We start from the raw sequence: 21,043 nt of genomic DNA, 5'->3' as shown, positions 1-21,043 counted from the left end.
TGAACAAAATACTAGCCAGAGCATCCAGAGCCCCATAGGAACTGAACTGGCAACTAGCAGCAAATCCACAGAGAAGGAAATGGCACCCCACTCCAGTACTCTTGCCTGGAAAATCCCATGGATGGAGGAGCCTGGTAGGCTACAGTCCATGGGGTCGAGAAGAGTCAGACATGACTGAGCGACTTCACTTTCACTTTTCACTTTAATGCATTAGAGAAGGAAATGGCAACCCACTCTAGTACTCTTGCCTGGAGAATCCCAGGGACAGGGGAGCCTGGGGGGCTGCCGTCTATAGGGTCACAGAATCGGACCCGACTGAAGCAACTTAGCAGCAGCAGCAGCAAATCCACTCTAGCGGCTAAGATGGATCTTACACTCAATGCTATAGAGTATTGTCTGTTTGTGCTATACATATATCCTGCCACATAGCCAGAAGATGACATCTTCTGACAAGTTATTAGCCTCCCGATTATAACATCTCAGGATGTATACCTTTTATTCCTTCTTTGCAACACTGAGTTATTATGTTGTCTATGATCTTTCCTTAATTAAAGACAATTTTTAAAGAATCAAGTCTATTGATAGATTATGCATTCTGTCCAGCCAATGCCATGGATCAGCATCCCCATATTTCCTCCTTTCCTGCTAGAGGTGACAGGTTACAGCAAATTGTATAATGGCATAGGAGAGTTTCCATATAGTTGGTTTCAACTCATTGCTGGTATCTATTTTTCTCTTTTTCACTGACATGCTGATCTACTGGATTCACAGAGGCTTTCATCAGAGACTTGTATATATAAGCGCTTACACAAACCTCATCACATCTGGAAGGTTCTGACTTCATTTGTAAATCATGCTTTTCACCTTCTGGATGACGTCCTTCAGAGTCTGCCTTACCATAGATATCCTTTTATCTTTCCTTTAAACATGGTAATTTATTTAGGTTCATATATCCTGGTCAATATTTATAGTTTCCATTCATGATGGTGATATTCACATTCCTTAAATCTTAAGGCCTTAATTATTAATGGCTCAACTCATCATACAGACTACCACATGCTCGTTGACTATAGTTATGGACAGTATTTCACATTGTGGGATAGAATTGGAGGCTTGTTAAAAAATCCCTCCTGCTTTGAAGGCAATGGACCACTCAGTTACGTGAGGATGACAAGAAAGCAAAAGTCATGTAGGAAATGCTTGTAAAAATGAAAAGTTGTTCAATATAGAGTTCATAAAGACTGAGTAGATGACTGCCCAGTTGTTAAATACTTTTGATAAAGAAAGATAATCTACATATGTTCAGCCAAGAGGCATAACAATTGAACAGTATTATTTGAAATTCAGTACTGTTGGTACAGCTGAGGAATGATCACAATGATAGGTCAAGGGAATGTGATGTGAACACCAAGATTTTAATTAACTTGATGGACAGCACTTTTGATATGTTTCAAAGTTATAATTATACGATGTTCTATAAAAGGAAATAACTGCCAAATATTTAGGTCTATCACTGAAGATTAATTTTGAAATCTTATTTTCCTTCCTTTTTCTCCATTTTTCTCCACTTCCTCTGTAAAAGAAGATTTAACAAATACCTTCATAAAGAAATGTCATGTGTTGTAACAAATGTTAGGAAAATAAGGTTTGCAAAGTCATTCTATAAGCTATTTATGTAAAATCAATAAAAGCTGATTATGAATGTTAAAAATTGAATAAAATAATCTCATCTGAACAGATGCAGAAAAAGCTTTTGACAAAATTTAACATTCACTTATGATTAGCTCTTTATATTAACTCTGTGAAGTGGTAACACACCTCAACACAATAAAATCCATATATGAGAAGCCCACAGCTAACATACTCTACAATAAAAAGCTGAAAGCATTTCCTCTAAGATCAGGAACAAGACAAGAATGTCCCCTCTCCCCACTTTTATTCAACACAGTATTGGAAATCTTATCCACAGCAATCAGATAAGAAAAACAGGAAAGAAAGAAGTAAAATTGTCACTGTTTTCAGATGACATGATAGTACACACAGAAAATCCTAAAGACATCACTTTAAACACTTTAAAAACAACTAGAATTCAATGAATTCGGTAAGGCTGCATGATATGAAATTAATATACAGAAATCTGCTGCATTTCTATACACTGATAATGAATTGTCAGAAGTTTTTTTTTTAAAGTCTCATTTATCATATAAAAAAGAATAGGATACCTAGGAATAAGTCTAATTAGGGAGATAAAAGTACTTGTACTTGGAAAACTATGAGACATTGTGAAAAAACTGAAGATGACAGAAACAGATGGAAAGATATATAATGTTCATTAACTGGGAGAAATAATATTATTAAAATGTCTATTTCCCAAAGCAATCTACATATTCAATGAAATTTCTACTAAAATACCAAACATGTTTAACATAATTAGAATAATTCTAAAATTTGAATGTAAACACAACAGACCCCGAATAGCCAAAACAATCTTGAGAAAAGAACAGAGCTGGAGGTATCATGTTCCCTGGCTTCAGACTATAACAAAGCTACAGTAATCAAAACAGTATCAGTTCAGTTCAGTTGCATCTGACTCTTTGTGACCCCATGGACTACAGCATCCCAGGCTTCCCTGTCCATCACCAACTCCCGGAGCTTGCTCAAACTCATGTCCATTGGGTCTGTGATGCCATCCAACCATCTCACCCTCTGTCCCCTTCTCCTCCCGCCTTTAATCTTTCCCAGCATCAGGGTCTTCTCCAGTGAGTCAGTTCTTCACATGAGGTGGCCAAAGTACTGGAGTTTCAGCTTCAGCATCAGTCCTTCCAATGAACACCCAGGACTGATCTCCTTTAGGATGGACTGGTTGGATCTCCTTGCAGTCCAAGGGACTCTCAAGAGTCTTCTCCAACACCACAGTTCAAAAGCATCAATTCTTTGGCACCCAGCTTTCTTTATAGTCCAACTCTCACACCCATACATGACCACAGGAAAAACCATAGACTTGACTATGGACCTTTGCCGGCAAAGTATAGTGCTGGCACAAAAACACACAAATAGATCAAAAGGAAAAGAATAGAGAATCCAGAAGTAAACTCACACACTTATGGTTAACTAATCTATAACAAAGGAGGCAAGAATTTACAATTGGGAAAAGACAATCTTTTCAATAAGTAGTGCTGAGAAAACTGAACAACTATAGGTAAAAGAATGGAATTAGAATGTTTCCTCACATCATATACAAAAATGAACTCAAAATGAATTCAAGTCCAAAAGGTAAGACCAGAAACCATAACATTCCTTGAAGAAAATATAAGAATACTCCTTGATATAAATCATAGTAATATTCATTTGCTTCCTAACACAAAGGAAAACAAAAGCAAAAGCAAACAACGAGGATCTAATTAAAGTGGCAAAGGAAACTATTAACAAAATGAAAAGACAACCTGTAGAATGAGGGAAAATATTTGTAAATGATGACCACAAAGGGGTTAATATCTAAAATATATAAAGAGCTCATACACAACTAAATATTAAAAAAGCAAACAATTCAACCAAAAATGGGCAAAAAACCCGAACATTTTTCCAAACATACTGATTGCTAATAGGAACATGAAAAAGATACTTAACATCACTAATCAGAGTAATGCAAATCAGAATCACAATGAAATACCTCCACACCTGTCTGAATGGCTATCATCAAAAAGGACCACAAAAAACAAGTGCTGATGAGGATGTGGAGAAAAGAGAACCCTTGTCTACTGGAAATTGGTGCATCCATCGTCAAAAAGGATAAGGAATAAACTACCCACTCCAGTATTCTTGGGCTTCCCTTGTGGCTCAGCTTGTAAAGAGTCCACCTGCAATGAGGGAGACCTGGGTTCGATCCCTGGGTTGGGAATATCCCGTGGAGAAGGGAAAGGCTACCCACTCCAGTGTTCTGGCCAGGAGAATTCCGTGCACTGTATAGTCCATGGAGTTGCAAAGAGTCGGACACGACTGAGCAACTTTCACTTCTTCACTTGTCAAAAACAGTATAGGGGTTCCTCAGCAAACAAAAAATAGTACTAAATAATCCAACAATTCCACTTATGGAAACATAAAAAGTTTAGCATAAAAATCACTAGCTATGATAAATAGCAAAAGTTAGAATCTATAATATAGTAATGGTAGTGTACAATAAAATTAAACACTAAAAGTGTAGTGAAGTCGCTCAGTCATATCCGACTCTTTGCAACCCCATGGACTGAAGCCTACCAGGCTCCTCTGTTCATGGGATTTTCCGGGCAATAGTACTGGAGTGGATTGCCATTTCCTTCTCCAGGGGATCTTTCCAACCCAGGGATTGAACCCGGGTCTCCTGCATTGTAGACAGATGTTTTACCGTCTGAGCCACCTAAAACTAAAAAAGCCTTCTTAGTTACATGTAATGTAAAAATATGCAAATTTTAACAACAATAATCTAAAATGTGAGGGGTAGGAGAAGAAAAAGTGTAAAGTTTAGGACTTCAACTGAAATGAAGTTGTTATCAATTTAAAATCAAGCATTATAATTTTAAGATATTTTAGGTAATCTTCATGGCAATGATAAAGTAAAGACCTGTAACAACTGAACAAAAGAACAAGAAAAAGAAGTCAAAGAATACTGATGCCAAAAGACATCAAAATATGCAAAATGATGGCAGGATAAGAAACAAGGAACAAGGGATCTACAAAACAATCAGAAAACAATAACAAAATGGCAATAGTAAATTCTTGCCTATCAATAGTTACTAACATATGAAATTCTCCAATCAAAAGACACAGAATGGGGCCTCCCTAGTGGTCTAGTGGTTAAAAATCCATCTGTCAATGCAGGGGACATGGGTTTGATCACTGTCCTAGGAAGATCCCACACGCCACGAAGCAACTGAGCCTGTGCATCACAACTACTGAGGCCCCTGCCTAGAGCTGGTGCTCTGCAGCAAGAGAAGCCACGGCAACGAGAAGGCCATACCTGCAACAAAGAGCAGCCCTGCTCCACACCCTTCCCTCCCCGATTCCCCTACCACAACTAGAGAAAGCCCATGCAGCAACAAAGACCCACCCAAATAAAAATAAATAAATAAATCTTAAAAAAAAAAAAGACAGAATGGCTAAATAGATAGGAAAACAAGATCCAAAAATATACTACCTTATAGAGAGTCCCTTTACCATAAAGACATAAACAGAGAGAAGGGATGGAGAAAGACATTTCAAGCAAATGGTAATATCCCACTGTCTATAAATAAGGCAGGGGGAGCTATACTTACATCAGACAAAATGAACTTTAAAAACAGTTTTTCTTAAAAAAGGCCATTATATATTACATAATAAAAAAGGTAAATAACAACATCATGTTATAGCAATTGTAAATATCTGTGCACCCAAAAAAGCACCTAAATGCATAAAACAAAACTAATAAAGCTAAAAGGAGAAATAAACATGAATACAATAACAGTTTGTGATTTTAATACTCTACTGTCAACAATGGATAGATCATTCAGAAAGATAATAAACTGAATTTAAACATTACACACCAACCTAGATAGCATATTAAAAAGCAGAGACATTACTTTGCCAACAAAGGTCCATCTATTCAAAGCTATGGTTTTTCCAGTAGTCATGTATGGATGTGACAGTTGGACTCTAAAGAAAGCTGAGCACTGAAGAATTGATGCTTTTGAACTGTGGTGTTGGAGAAGACTCTTGAGAGTCCCTTGAACTGCAAGGAGATCTAACCAGTCCATCCTAAACAAAATCATTCCTGAATATTCATTGGAAGGACTGATGCTGAAGCTGAAACGCCAATATTTGGCCACCTGATGTGAAGAACTGATTCATTTGAAAAGACCTTGATGCTGGGAAAGATTGAAGGCGGGAGGAGACGACAGAGGATGAGATGGTTGGATGGCATCACAGACTCAATGGACAGGAGTAAGCTCTAGGAGTTGGTGATGGATAGGGAAGCCTGGCGTGCTGTAGTCCATGGGGTCGCAGAGAGTCAGACACGACTAAGCGACTGAACTGAACTGATCAAATAATATAACAGACATATATAGAACGTTCTAGTCAACAACAGCAGAATTCATATTCTTAAGTGCAAATGGAACTGTTTTTTAGGACAGCCCAAATGTTAGGCCATGAAACAATTCTTCAAGCAAACTGAAATCATAACAAGAGGTAAACTGGAAAAGGTTCATATATGCATAGAAATTAAACACTTTACTGAACAACCAACAGATTGAAGAGGAAATTAAAGACAGTAAAGTTTTGAGACAAATTAAAATGGAAACACAGCATACCTGACCTTATGCGATGCAGAAACAACAGTTATAAGAGCAAAGTTTGTAGCAATAAACACCTACACTAAAAAGCAGGAATGATCCCAACAACCTAATTCTATTCCTTAGGAACTAGAAAAATAAGGTGACCTCAAGTTAGCAGAAGGAAGGAAATAAAGATTAAAGCAGAAATTAAGGAAATAGAGAACAGAAGAATAGAAAACATTAAGCAAACTTAAAGTTGGTTCTTTGAAAAGAAATAAAACCGACAAACTCTAAGGTAAACTAACCAAGGAAAAGGAGAGAAGACCTAAATCAAAATTGTAAATGAAAAAGAAGACATCACAACTGATATAAACAGAAATAAAAAGAATCATAAGATGCTACTGTAAACAACTATATGCTAACAAACTGGATAATCTAGAAGAAATGGAAAAAATCTTAGAAAACATACAACCTACCATGACTAAATCAGGAATAGAAAATTGAACAGACCAATTACTAGGAAGGATATTGAATCAGTAATCAAAAACCTCCCAGTGAAGGAAAACCCAGGACCAGACTGCTTCACTGGTGAATTTTACCAAACATTTAGAGAATAATTAAGATAAAATTATTCTCAAACTCTTCCAAAATATTGAAGAGGGAAGACTTCCAAACTCACTTTACAAGGCCAGCATTCTCCTGATAATCAGATATCCTGATATCTGATTGACATCAAAGTCAGATAAGGACACTACAATAAAACTATGCCCAATAGTTGCAAGAAGTCTCAATAAAATACTAGCAAAACCAAATTTAGCAGTACATTAAAAGAATCATTCACCTTGATCAAGTGGAATTTATCCTGGGATGAAAGGATTGCTCAACATATGCAAATCAATGTGATACATTACATTAATAAAATGGAAGAAAAGAATCATATGATAATCTCAATAGATACAGAAAAGCATTTGACAAAACTTAACATCTGTTCATGATAAAAAAACACTTAACAAATTAGGTCTAGAAGGAACATATCTCAACATAATAAAAGACCACAAATGACAAGCCCACAGCCAACATTATACTCAATGGTGAAAAGTTTAAAGCTTTTCTTCTAAAATCAGGAACAGGACAAGTGTGCCCACTCTCATCACACCTAATCAATATAGAACTGTTAAGTCTTTGCTAGAGCAATTGGGAGAGAAAAATGAAGGTATCAGAATTGGAAAGGAAGAAGTCGTACTGTCTCTATTTGCAGATGACATGATTTTATACATAGAAAATCCTACAAATTTCACCAAAAACCTGTTAGAACTCATCAGTGAATTTGGTAATGTTGCAGGGTACAAAATTAACATGCAAAAATCAGTAGCATTTCTACACACTAACAATTTTATGAAAAATATGTCAATTCCATTTATAATAGCATTAAAAATGATAAAATACTTAGGAATAAATTTAACCAAAGAGGTAAAAAATTTCTACTCTGAAAATTACATTTTTATTGATGAAAGAAATAGGAGACACAAATAAATGGAAAGGTATTTATGTTCATGGACTGGAAGATTAATATTGTTGAAATGTCAGTACTACCAAAAGCCATCTATAGATTCAATGCAATCCCTGGAGCTTGGGATTAAAATATACACACTACTATATACAAACAAAATAGATAACCAAAAAGGACCTATGGTATAGCACAGGGAACCACACTTAATATCTTATAATAAACTGTAATGGAAAATAATCTAAATATATTTATATTACATATAAATAAAAATTTTATATATCTATATGTGTTCATATATACAAACACACCTGAATCACTTTGCTGTATATCTAAACCTAACAAAACATTGTAAATTAACTATATTTCAATAAAAATTGAGAAATAAGATTTTAATGACACTTTTACAGAAACACAAAAAACACTTCTAAAATTAGTATCTTAAAGTATTCTAAAAATATCACCAAAAACCCTGAATAGCCAAAATAATAAAGAAGAACAAAGAAGGAGGTATCACACTTCCTAATTTCAAGCTCTACTATAAAGCTACAGCTTTATAAAGTAGATCAGATCAGATCAGTTGCTCAGTCGTGTCCGACTCTTTGCCACCCCATGAATCGCAGCACGCCAGGCCTCCCTGTCCATCACCAACTCCCGGAGTTCACTCAGACTCATGTCCGTCGAGTCAGTGATGCCATCCAGCCATCTCATCCTCTGTCGTCCCCTTCTCCTCCTGCCCCCAATCCCTCCCAGCATCAGAGTCTTTTCCAATGAGTCAACTCTTCGCATGAGGTGGCCAAAGTACTGGAGTTTCAGCTTTAGCATCATTCCTTCAAAAGAAATCCCAGGGCTGATCTCCTTTAGAATGGACTGGTTGGATCTCCTTGCAGTCCAAGGGACTCTCAAGAGTCTTCTCCAACACCACAGTTCAAAAGCATCAATTCTTTGGCGCTCAGCCTTCTTCACAGTCCAACTCTCACATCCATACATGACCACAGGAAAAACCATAGCCTTGACTAGATGAACCTTTGTTGGCAAAGTAATGTCTCTGCTTTTGAATATGCTATCTAGGTTGGTCATAACTTTCCTTCCAAGGAGTAAGCATCTTTTAATTTCATGGCTGCAGTCACCATCTGCAGTGATTTTGGAGCCCAGAAAAATAAAGTGTAACACTGTTTCCACTGTTTCCCCATCTATTAAAGCTTTAATTAAAGGAGTGTGGTAAGGGCATTAAAAAAACACGAAGAATCCAGTGGAACAGAATCCAGCACATACCTAATAAATAGGCACAGAAGGAACATATCTCAACATAATAAAAGCCATAAATGACAAGCACCTGGCCAACATCATAAATCATACAAGGTCAAGTAATATTTGACAATGTTGAAGCTGAAATTCCAATACTTTGGCCACCTGATGTGAAGAACTGACTCACTAGAAAAGACCCTGATGCTGGGAAAGATTGAAGGCAGGAGAAGAAGGGGATAACAGAGGATGAGATGGTTGGATGGCATCACCAACTCAATGGACATGAGTTTGAGTGAACTCCGGGAGTTGGTGATGGACAGGGAGGCCTGGCGTGCTGCAGTACATGGCGTCGCAGAGAGTCAGACACGACTGAGCAACTGAACTGAATATTTGACAATGGAGCCAAGAATACTCAATGGAAAACAGAAAGTCTATTCAATAAATGCTGGTGGGCAAAGAGGATAGAAAATGAAAGTGAAGTCTCTCAGTCACGTCTGCCTCTTTGCGACCCCATGGACTGTAGCCTACTAGGTTCCTCCGTCCATGCAATTTCCAGGCAAGAATACCGGAGTGAGTTGCTATTTCCTTCTCCAGGGGATCTTCCCGACCCAGGGATTGAACCCGGGTCTCCCTCATTGTAGGCAGATGCTTTACTGTCTGAGCCACCAGGGAAGTCCCAAAGAGGATATTCACATGTAAAGGAATCAAATTTGACCCCTATCTTATACCACTCACAAAAATTAACTCAAAATGGGTGAAATACTTAAATCCATTAAGTACTAAGTAGTAAGAACTGAAACCATGAAACTTCTAGGAGAAAACATAGCAAAAAAAGCTTCATGATATGAGTCTTCTTAATATGTTTTTTTGAAATCATACCCAAAGTACAAGCAACAAAAGCAATAATAAAAATGTGGGACTACATCAACTAAAAGGCTTCTGCATAGCAAAAGAAACTATCAACAACATGAAAAGAAAGTCTATGGAATAGCAAAATATTTGCAAACCATGTATCTATTATTTATAAAATATAAAAAGAATTCATACAATTCAGTAGTAAAACATTGAGTAATCCAATTTTAAAATGTGCAAAAAAACTCAAAATATGTTGTTTTTTTTTTTTTTCAAATAACGTATACAAATGGCCATAGGCACATGAAGAGGTACTCAATATAACTAGTCATTAGAGAATTGCAAATTAAAACCACACTGAGATATCACTTCTTTTTTTAAAATTAATTTCTTTTAATTGGAGGCTAATTACCGTATTGTAGTGGTTTGTGCCATACATTGACATGAATCAGCCATGGGTGTACATGTGTTTCCCATCCTGAGCCGCCCTCCCACCTCCCTCCCCATCCCATCCCTCAGGGTCATCCCAGTGCACCAGCCCTGAGCACCCTGTCTCATGCATCAGACCTGGACTGGCGATCCGTTTCACATATGATAATATACATGTTTCAATGTTCTCTCAAATCACCCCATGATAATAATCACGATTATTTTGACACCTTTCTTTGATACGTCAAGAGTTGTTTTAAGTGTGTTCTCTGCAGCAGCCCCTTGCAGAGCCACCTGGCAGGAGGGCCAGTGCCATGGGCTTTAACACATAGCTTCTTACTTCCTATGGGGAAACAACTTTGACCTGCATGTCAGCTTTTTTGATGTGATAAAAACCAATACTCGTAAACATTTTACTAAGTGACTTTTTAATTCCAACTATATTAAAGACAATGTCCCTGCTTAAAAAAAAGAAAAAAAAAAAGATATCACTTCTTATAATGGTCTTTATCCAAAAGACAAGAAACAACAAATATTGGTATGGATGTGGAGAAAAGGGAACCCTGAGTGATATTGGTAGGATTTTAAATTGGAGCAGCCACTATGGAAAACAGTACAAAATTTCCTCAAAAAATTAAAAATAGAGCTATTATATGATCCAGCAATTTCACTTCTGGGAATATATCCAAAGAAAATGAGAACATTAAATCAGATATCTGTAGCCCCTAGGTTCATAACATTATTTACAGTGGCTAAGACATGAAAACAAGCTAATGTCCATCAACGGATTTGGATAAAGAGGATGTAGTATTATAGAAATACAATGGACTATTAGTCAGCCATTAAAAACGAACAGATTCTACCATTTGTAACAACACAGATGGACCTTGAAGGTATGTTAGTTGCTCAGTTGTGTTCTGCTCTTTGTGATCCCATGGACTGTAGCCTGCCAGGCTCCTCTGTCCATGGAATTCTCCAGGCAAGAATACTGGAGTGGGTAGCCACTCCCTTCTCCAGGGTATTGTCCTGCCCTAAGGATCAAACCAGAGTCTCCTGCATTGCAGGCAGATTCTTTACCATCTGAGCTACCAGGGAGTGAAATAAATCAGCAAAACAAACACTATATGAGTTCACTTATGGAATCTAAAAAACAAACATACCGAACTCATACAAAAAGATCAGAGATCAGGCTGGTTATTAGAGCGGGTGGTGATGGGGTGAGGAGAAGGGGTAAGTGGGAAGAAATTGATTAAACTGTACAAACTTCCAGTTATAAGTAAGTACTAGGAATGTAAGCTACATGATACAGTTAACACTACTGTATGATATATAGGAAATTTGTTAAAAGAGCAGGTCCCAAGAGTTCTCATTACAAGGTGAATTTTTTTTCTTTTGGGATGTTCAGTCACTTCAGTCATGTCCGATTCTGGGTGACCCCATGGACTATAGCCCACCAGACTTCTCTATCCATGGGGATTCTCCAGGCAAGAAAACTGCAGTGGGTTGCCATGCCCTCCTCCAGGGGATCTTTCCAACCCAAGGACTGAACCCACGTCTCATGTCTCCTGCATTGGCAGGTAGGTTCTTTACCAACTAGCGCCATCTGGGAAGCCCCTTTAGTATATCTATGAACTGATGAATGTTAACTTGATCTACTGTTATCATTTCAGAATCTATGTAAATCAAATCATGTTATACACTTTAAACGTTATACTGCAGTGCATGTCAATTATTTCCCAATAAAACTGCAAAAAATAGTTGAATGAATAAAAAAAAGTAGTGGATGTTTGATGGGAGACCAAAGGGTTCACATGAAAAAGAATTCACTGGGTTGTGTATTTTACTAATTTAAGAAGAGTACGAAACTTTGTTTGGAAATAAAAAATGTTACTCTTTGTCTAAGGTCTACAGTTTCCTGATCACAATTTTTGTCTCACTTTTCCATGAAGACATGATGTTCTTTTGACAATTTTCAGAGTTAACCTTTCTATTCTCATTTAGCAAAGCACCCTCACCATTCATCCTTCCAAGCTTTAAGGAATAAAAGGTCAAGCAGATGAGGCAAAGTCTCAGATTGTTTCCTTCACAAAATGAACCAAATGTTTTCTAAAGCAAGAACCCGGAGAGCCGTCATTAGTGGGTAGCGCTGATATGGAGATTAGGGGGCTCATATCTCTTTAAACATTTTCAAAATAGATTAATGTGAATGAACATTACAATTCTGTTGCCAAATGCCTTCAGGTGTGTGAAAATTAATAATTTAGGTAAAAATTGAGAAATCTCTCAGATAAACACTTCTCTTTGATTGAACACAGAGCAGATATAACAAATTACAGTGTGCTATAATTTGGAAGGGCTTCTTGAGAAGACACATGTCTTTAAAAATTAAGTATATGTTCAGCTTTAATGGTAAACTTTATAAGTACTCATGCCATTGAGTAGCACAGAAGGCAAGTTGAATTAGAAAGGCTATAAAACAAGACACGAACAAATGAAAATATAAAGAGTCAAAGTTCTCACTTTTTTTCTGTTCCCATAAAATGCCCTGGATCTGTTTGATTGTTTCTTGAAGAGTTTCTTTACTCCATATGCTTCTCTTGGTATTTTTTATGTGGTATAGTTGCCACAGGGTGCTTTCCTTTACTATTGAACCAGATATAAAAAACAATCCGTAATGAAAACCACAAAAGCCCACAACTCAGAAATGAAGCATATACACTTCCAAGTATATTAATTTTACTGAAAAGTTACCTAAGTACAATATTTCTCGACTTCAAATGGGCAAACTAACCCTCTGGTAGCGAAAGACTTTTCTCGAGTGAAAGCATTAAGCCTTTTGTCTGTGACAATCCTAAATGGAGAACACTGTTCACTTATTTTATTCCCACTATCCTAGCCTGGAACCAGGACTTTGTACATCTTGGTGGATATATACTTCTGCTATTACAATGTGTACAGCCAAGAATTATGTTTATAACAGTGCCTAAACTGAGTGCCAAGAACCGGTGATGCTTTAAAAGAAACTGATATAGTGAACTTTAGGAAATACAGAATACCTAGCCAGAAAATCTCTCCATTTAACTAAAAGGAACATTAACGTTTAGGATTTTCAGTTCTGACTAAAAGAGTAGGAAAATAAAAAATTCTAAACTGGAAATGCTCTACCATAAACCTGCTTTTCTGTTAAAGATATTTTGCTAGAATCATGCATAAAGGGAATCGAAGCTAGACACCTACTTTTTCCTCCACAATCTCAATTACCAATAGAGAACCAAAGCAAACTTTGGAAACGATATAAATTATTCACATAGTAATTGAGTTTTTCCAAGTCAATTATGGGCTAAACTAAACAAGCAGACACCCAACAAACATTTGTCCATTCCTCCTTTTATTTGCCAACAGTGAAGACCCAAACTAAGCTCTTTTAAAAATGTTTTCCCTATTTCTGGCTCTGAGAAAAACAGATACATTATAATATCTGAGAGCTTACATTCAGGAGAACATTTCAACAGAAGCCACGAATGTGAGAAATTCTACGCTCCAGTCACGTCTGTTTGCATATGGAGAAAGCAGGGCCCAGAGAGATGAAGTTCTTGGCCTGTACCGCACACAGCTTGGTAGTGGCAGAGCCAAGACAAGAACTTAAATAGCTTTACCTCCAGGCTCACGATCTTCCCATGGTGTCATGCTGCCACAGATGCTGCAGCCTTAACTATCTATCCCTCCCATACTACTCCAATGATTCTCTGGGCTTCTATAAATGCTAATTCATCTGAGGAATTAGTAAAGGGAATACTTCAATTATATACGAAGGCAGTGTATGATCATGCATCAAGTTAACTGCAATTCTTTCAGAGTCCTGAATGACAGACCACTGAATGAACCCCCACATTGGCCACTGGTACCTGGTCAGTTTACAATTGACCTGCTTTTTATAGCTGATTACATGGTAAACATTTTTCCTTTTCTTTTCTAGCTTTGAGGTGTAACTAACAAAAATTATATGTGTTTAAGTCTGCAACTTGATTCTTTGATAACATATACCTTGTGAAGTGAGCTACGTGGTAAGCATCTTTATGCTGGCTTAGGTGAAATTATAATTTACATAATAATTTACTTATAAGTAAAACCAGCATAAAAATGCTTACTATGAAGCTCAATTCACAAGGTATATGTATATCAAGAATGCTTAGGAAACACTACTATGAATAAAACTAGTGGAGGCGATACAATTTCAGCTGAGCTATTTAAAATCCTAAAAGATGATGCTGTTAAAGTGCTGCACCCAACATGTCAGCAAATTTGGAAAACTCAGCAATGGCCACAGGACTGGAGAAGGTCAGTTTTCATTCCAACCTCAAAGAAAGGGGGTCAGTTTTCATTCCAACCCCAAACTACCACACAATTGCACTCATTTCACATGCTAGCAAGGTAATGCTCAAAATCTTTCAAGCTAGGCTTCAACAGTATGTGAGCCAAGAACATCCAGATGTACAAGCTAGATTTAGAAAGGGCAGAGGAACCAGAGAGCAAATTGCCAACATCTGTTGGATCACAGAAAAAGCAAGGAAATTCCAGAAAAACATCTACTTCTACTTCATTGACTATGCTAAAGCCTTTGACTGCATGGATCACAACAAACTATAGAAAATTCTTAAAGAGAGTCTAAAGCCTTTGACTGCATGGATCACAACAAACTATAGAACATTCTTAAAGAGACAGACCACCTTACCTGTCTCCTGAGAAACTTGTATGCAAGTCAAGAAGCAAGAGTTAGAACCAGACATGGAACAATGGACTTGTTCAAAATTGGGAAAGGATTACATCAAGGCTATATATTGTCATCAGGCTTATTTAACTTATATGCAGAGTACATCATGCAACATGATAGGCTGGATGAATCACAAGCTGGAATCAAGACTGCCGGGAGAAATATCAACAACCTCAGATATGCAGATCATACCACTCTAAGGGCAGAAAGCAAAGAGGAATTAAAGAGCCTCTTGATAAAGGTGAAAGAGAAGAGTGAAAAAGCTGGCTTAAAACTCAGCATTCAGAAAACTAAGATTGTGTCATCCAGTCTTGTCACTTCAAGGCAAACAAATAGGTGAAAAGTGGAAGCAGTAATAGATTTTATTTTCCTGGGCTCCAAAATCACTGCGGATGGTGACTGCAGCCACGATATTAAAAGACGCTTGCTGCTTGGAAGAAAAGCTATTACAAAACCTGCTGCTGCTGCTAAGTTGTTTCAGTAGTGTCTGACTCTGTGCAACCCCATAGATGGCAGCCCACCAGGCTCTCCCATCTCTGGGATTCTCCAGGCAAGAACACTGGAGTGGGTTGCCATTTCCTTTTCCAATGCATGAAAGTGAAAAGTGAAAGTAAAGTCGCTCAGTTGTGTCCGACTCCCATGGACTGCAGACCACCAGGCTCCTCTGTCCATGGGATTGTCCAGGCAAGAGTACTGGAGAGGGGTGCCATTGCCTTCTCCCATGACAAAACCTAGACAGTATATTAAAAAGCAGAGATATCACTTGGCCAACAAAGGTTATGGCTTTTCCAGTAGTCATGTACGGATGTGAGAGTTGGAGCATAAAGAAGGCTGAGTGCCAAAGAATTGATGCTTTTGAACTGTAGTGCTGGAAAAGACTCTTGAGAGTCCCTTGGACAGCAAGGCGATCAAACGAGTCAATCCTAAAGGAAATCAACCCTGAATATTCATTGGAAGGACTGATACTGAACCTCCAGTACTTTGGCCACCTGATGCGAAGACCCAACTCACTGAAAAAGACCCTAATGTTAGGAAAGATTGCGGGTAGGAGGAGAACAGCAGAGGATGAGATGGTTGGATGGCATCACCGACTCAATAGACATGAGTTTGAACAAATTCCAGGAGATAGGGAAGGGCAGGAAAACCTGGTGTGCTGTAGTCCAATGGGTCACAAAGCGTTGGACTCGACTTAACGAATGATCAACAATTTCACAAGGTTAAACCACAAAGAACTTACTTTGTTAAAAAATATTATTGATTCTAAAATGACAGCACAAAGAAGAAGAAAAACATCTTACCAGACACATTCTCATGTACAGAAAGAGTCTATTTATTTTTGCTTTGGAAGCTCAGTTATGCTTGTTTAATGTAACATGTTTATACTAAGAGAGCAGTTAATATATTAGTATCCATTACATTCCTGACAGGGAATTGAGTGCAAATAAATGGGACCTTAAGGAGACTTCTAATTCCTGCATTTATGCTTAGTCCGGGAGCCAGAGAAGAGACAAAGCAATGTGCAAAAGTATAAATATGCCTGACTCCTAGTGGGGTGATGTTCAGATGCCGTTTTGGCATCAACAAGCTAGTTCAACACATACAGATGTTAAAGACTTTTGTTTGTAGCATTGAAGCTTCTTTCCTCCAATGCACCTGTGCCATGTCTGGTTGTTTCACTAGCTGAGTGGCCAGTTTTCTTAAGCTACTTTATGTTTTTTTAAAATTTTATTTATTTTAATTGGAGGCTAATTACTTTACAATATTGTAGTGGTTTTGTCATACATTGACATGAATCAGCCATGGGTGTACATTGTCTGTATCAGTTTGCTAGGGCTTCCATAATATACCACAATCTGGGTGGTTAAATAATAGAAGTTCATTATCTCGCAGTTCTGAAAGCTGCTGCTGCTGCTGCTAAGTCGCTTCAGTTGTGTCTGACTCTGTGCGACCCCACAGACAGCAGCCCACAAGGCTCCTCCGTCCCTGGGATTCTCCAGGCAAGAACACTGGCGTGGGCTGCCATTTTCTTCTCCAATGCATGAAGGTAAAAAATTAAAGTGAAGTCGCTCAGTCATGTCCGACTCTTCGCGACCCCATGAGCTGCAGCCTACCAGGCTCCTCTGTCCATGGGATTTTCCAGGCAAGAGTACTGGAGTGGGGTGCCATTGCCTTCTCCTGTTCTGAAAGCTGGAAGTCCTAAATCAAGGTGTCAGGAGGGTTGGTTCCTTCTGAAGACTGTGAGGAAAGGATCCATTTCATGTCTCCCCTAGCTTCAGAGAGCCTGCTGGCAATCTTTGCTGCTGCTGCAAAACTCCAGTCTTTTTCCTTACAGGGCATGGCCATGGGATGATATTCTGGCCAATGAGATGTGAGAAGCAGCACTGAGAGCAGGTTCTGGGCAACATCCTGTTGAAAGCGGCTTTCCCTCCTCTTTCTCTGCCTCCCTTCCCTTCAGCTGGAATGGGAGCGGAGTAGGAGCCAGCTTCAACCTTACAGATGAGGGCAACACCTAGGGCAATGATTTTCAAACTTTGCTTTCTGGATTCCTTTACACTCTTACAAATTGAGGACCTCAAAGAGTTTTAACTTATCTATTGATATTTAGTGATGTTTAAAATGAAGTGAAAACATTTAAATACTTATTCTGAAAACACCAATACAGTATACTAACACATATATATGGAATTTAGAAAGATGGTAAGGATAACCCTGTATGCGAGACAGCAAGAGAGACACAGATGTATAGAACAGTCTTTTGGACTCTGTGGGAGAGGGAGGGGGGCATGATTTGGGAGAATGGCATTGAAACATGTATAATATCATATATGAAACAAATTACCAGTCCAGGCTCGATGCAGGATACAGGATGCTTGGGGCTGGTGCACTGGGATGACCCAGAGGGATGGTATAGGGAGGGATGTGGGACGGGGGTTCAGGATGGGGAGCACGTGTACACCCGTGGTGGATTCATGTTGATTGGCAAAACCAATACAATATTGTAAAGTAATTAGCCTCCAATTAAAATAAATAAATTTATATTTAAAAAAATAAAACTGAAATGATCATAAAATAAATAAATAAATAAAAATCACATATTCTTTTCAGAAAAAAAAAACTTATTCTGAAGTAACAATCAATCTATTACATGTTAATGTAAACAAAATGTTTAGTGGAAGATAATACATGAAGCAATTCTGTTAAATGTGTGGCAGGTGTTTTACTGACATTTTTGTAAATCTCTTTAAAGTCTGACAATAGAAGACAGCTAGACTCTCATATTCTGTGTTTAATTTATTGTTGTATCATATGTCATGTAATCTGTGGAATATTTCCGTGCATACACATGAGAAAATGAAAATGACAAAATGCCTTCATAGTCTTCCGAAAATAAGTTCTTATGAAAATAAGATCACTGATTAAAAATATAGAAGATGACACAATCAGATGGAAAGATAAATTCATAGACTGGAAGGATGTTGTTAAATTGATCAGACTATCCAAGGCAAACTACACATTCAATGCAATCTCTATCAAAAAACCAAAGGTATTTTTCGTAGAGCTAGAACAAGTAATTCTAAAATTTGCACAGAAGCAAAAAGACTCCTAATAGCCAAGGCAATCTTGAGAAAGAAGAACAGAGTGGAGGGATCATGCTCCTTGACTTCAGACCACACTGTCGACACAAAACTACGGAAATTAAAACAGTGTGTACTGGCACAAACCACGAGGATCAGTGGGACAGAAGAGTCCAGAAATGAACCCACACACTTACAGTTAATTGATCAAAGCAGAGGAGGCAGGAAAGCATATTGGGGGAAGGGGCATCTCTTCAATAAGCAGTCTTGGTAAAACAGGACAGCTACATGTAAAAGAAAGAAATTAGAACATTTCCTCATACCATATACAAAAAGATATTCAAAAGAGATTGAAGACCTAAACGTAAGACCGGAAACCACAACTCTTAAAGAAGAACATAGGCAGAACACTGACATGAATCATAGCATTGTTTATTCTGTCTAAGGCAAAAGAAATAAAAGCAAACATGAACAAATGGAACCTAATTCAACTCAAAAGCTTTTGCACAGCAAAGGGAATCAACAAAAATACAACCTGCTGAATGGGAGAAAATATTTGCAAATGACATGATCAATAAGGAGCTATATCCAAAACATATAAACAGCTCATACAGTCAGTCAGTCAGTTCAGTCGCTCTGTCGTGTCCGACTCTTTGCGACCCCATGAATCGCAGCACGCCAGGCCTCCCTGTCCATCACCAACTCCTGGAGATCACCCAGACTCACGTCCATCGAGTCAGTGATGCCATCCAGCCATCTCATCCTCTGTCGTCCCCTTCTCCTCCTACCCCCAATCTCTCCCAGCATCAGAGTCTTTTCCAATGAGTCAACTCTTCGCATGAGGTGGCCAAAGTACTGGAGTTTCAGCTTCAGCATCATTCTTTCCAAAGAAATCCCAGGGCTGATCTCCTTCAGAATGGACTGGTTGGATCTCCTTGCAGTCCAAGAGATGTGTAAAATAGAGATTTTTTTAAAATAAGGCATACAGATGGCCAATAAGCACCTGAAAAGGTATTCAGCATCACTAATTGGAGAAAAGCCAATCAAAATCACGAGATCATCTCACACCTGTCAGAATGGCCATCATCAAAAAGACCACAAATAACAAACATTAGTGAGGGTGTGGAGAAAAAGGAACCCTATTACACTGTTAGTGGGAGTGCAAATTCATGCAGCCACTATGGAAAACAGTGAGACGGTTTCTCAAATAACTGAAAATAGAAACTACCAGGAAGATCAATCAGGATGGCAAAGTAGGAGGATGTGGAAATCACCTTCCCACAAACACTTCAAAAATACATCTACATGTGGAACAATTCTCACTGAAAACTAACTAGAAACTGGCCAAGAGACCAAGACTGTAAGAAACAGCCATAAAATCAAGTACAAAGGGGCAAGAAATGACCAGGTTGGAACCTGTGCCCTTGGGAGGGGACTCAGAGGAAAAGTGAGATTACTCGGGAGGGGAGCCACCATGGTGAGTGAGTAGTTTAAGACGCATACTGGGCACCCCAGTCTTTGGGCTGAAGCTGTTCTGCTTGACCCAAAACCTGGGTGGCAGTATTAATAATAATACTGAGTGGTGTCTGCTCTGTCTCCCAGGAACCAGAGTGAAGCCGTAGGCCCACCCTAGGAAAGGCATGAGTCCAGATCCCTTGGGGCTAAATGCTGCTGAGTGGATCTTGTTTTTCACCTGCAAGGATGCCCTGCTGGGGCCTGTAGCCAGGCCAGTGCCTCCACTGGCCTGGGCAAGGTAGCTGGGCAGACTGGCTGCAGGCCTGGAGAGGAGCCTGTGTGGAGTGAGGCTAGGGGCCCACTATTCCTGCAGTCACGCAGGTTATGCAACCACCACTTCCACTGGCACAGACATCCTCTGTGGCCTGGCTGCACTGGTCAAACCGGGTAAGTAGGACCTCAAACATGGCTTGGAGGCAGAAGAGCTCAGGTTCCCTTTGGTGCTCTGGATGGCCCAGGCCCATGCTCAGCCCATCTAGCCGGCTGGAGGAAATGGAAGGGTTTTGGAGTTTCTGGTAGGTGGGAAGATGAGCCCCCTGGACTGGTTGGAATGCTGGTGAAACTAACAGGAGGGTGGTAGGAAGCTCAGACTCCACTCAAGAGAAACACATGCATGTTTGCTTGCTGCTGAGATAGGGCAGAGAAGCCAGACTAAAAACTCCAAGGTGGCTGCCTGATTCCCTGTGATCAGCCCTGTGTGCACCCCAGCCTGAGCCCAGTGAACTCTTTAGCCCAACGTAGTAAGGCACAACTCCACACTGAAGCAGGAGCCATCATGACAAAGAAGAGAGCTGGGCCCTGGGACGCACAGGCAACTCAGACCTAAAGTAGCATCTAAGCAGGATGATGGCAGCCCTTACTG

At 38.8% G+C, this 21,043-nt stretch overlaps 1 long non-coding RNA gene and 1 pseudogene across 3 annotated transcripts in view; one reads left to right on the top strand and one right to left on the bottom strand.

Annotated features, from left to right (window-relative positions):
• LOC147378477 (uncharacterized) overlaps positions 1–21,043 on the bottom strand; it is a 97,845-nt gene that overhangs the window by 27,021 nt on the left and 49,781 nt on the right. The window lies entirely within an intron of this gene.
• LOC147378479 (lathosterol oxidase pseudogene) lies at positions 200–5,559 on the top strand (annotated as a pseudogene). Its single transcript, XR_015147163.1, has one exon. The product of XR_015147163.1 is annotated as a lathosterol oxidase pseudogene (transcript).

Source organism: Bos grunniens, chromosome 2 (assembly GCF_055505025.1).
Source record: "Bos grunniens cultivar Pamir isolate PY7600 chromosome 2, Bosgru_T2T1.0, whole genome shotgun sequence".
Taxonomy (NCBI): domain Eukaryota; kingdom Metazoa; phylum Chordata; class Mammalia; order Artiodactyla; family Bovidae; genus Bos; species Bos grunniens.
Note: the sequence above shows the minus strand (reverse complement) of the source record. Positions and strands in the feature narration are given on the sequence as shown.